The sequence below is a fragment of the Sinocyclocheilus grahami genome, unplaced genomic scaffold, assembly GCF_001515645.1.
Source record: "Sinocyclocheilus grahami isolate Dianchi unplaced genomic scaffold, SAMN03320097.WGS_v1.1 scaffold3710.1, whole genome shotgun sequence".
Taxonomy (NCBI): Eukaryota; Metazoa; Chordata; class Actinopteri; order Cypriniformes; family Cyprinidae; genus Sinocyclocheilus; species Sinocyclocheilus grahami.
In genome coordinates, this window is record NW_015508789.1 from 7,129 (window position 1) to 8,102 (window position 974).

Here is a 974-nt window from a genome sequence, read left to right on the forward strand (position 1 = left end):
TTTTCACAGCACTCACAAAAACATGCATTTGTCTGAAATGAAACTTTCTGTGTGTGTGTGTGTTTTTAATATATGTCTCTATATGAATGTCTTTCTGGATCAGGAAGGAGATTTGTGGTAAACCAGAGGCAAATCTCCACCATGGATGCATTTCTTAATGACATCACTCTCAGTATCGGAGCTCCGTTAGCTGTTCGAACTCTTTATACGCCACACTACGGTCATCGGGTCACAGACCTTAGTGACCTACAGCAAGGGGCACAGTATGTGGCCGCAGGGTTTGAGCGCTTTAAGAAACTAGAGTAAGTGTCAATTCATTCATAATGAGAATAATCGAAATAATAATACTTTCCATCAGTGTTCAATGGTCTGAGCTAGATGCTGAGAATCAGTGGTCCCTATATGTTTGGACACTTCAGCCACACTTAACATTGTATGAATTACGTTAAATATCATTCAGTGTTGTTATTGTTAACTAAAACTGAAATTGAATTTTTTTTTTCAGAAACTGAAATAAAATATTAGTATTAGATGAAAATTTTTAACTTAAAAAAAATTTGAAATGGCAGATAACTGAAATAAATATGATGAAATAAAGAAGTTGTAGTACTATAATCACCAAAATCAAAATTTTAGCTAAAAAGAAAATCCCAAACTAATACAAATTACTAAAACTGAAATTAAAATGACTAAGAAAACTACTACAATTCTGAAAATATATAATTAATAACTAATATATTCATTTTTCAAAATATTGTTAAATATTATAACAGTATATACATAATACTAAAATAACACTGAATCACGTGACATCTACAAAGAAATGGTACTACTCATTATGAAATTTTTGTATCCAATTGGTCTCAGTTATTTTTAGTATAAAGTCAGTTCCCCTCAGCTCACATTTTGAACTGTATATATGCATTATGTATGTTTTATCCTTTAAACCTTTAAAAAACCTTTCTTTATTAACT

At 30.5% G+C, this 974-nt stretch overlaps 1 pseudogene; it reads left to right on the forward strand.

Annotated features, from left to right (window-relative positions):
• The first annotated feature begins 103 nt into the window (after nucleotides 1-103).
• LOC107576455 (doublecortin domain-containing protein 2-like) overlaps nucleotides 104-974 on the forward strand; it is a 5,364-nt pseudogene continuing 4,493 nt past the window's right edge.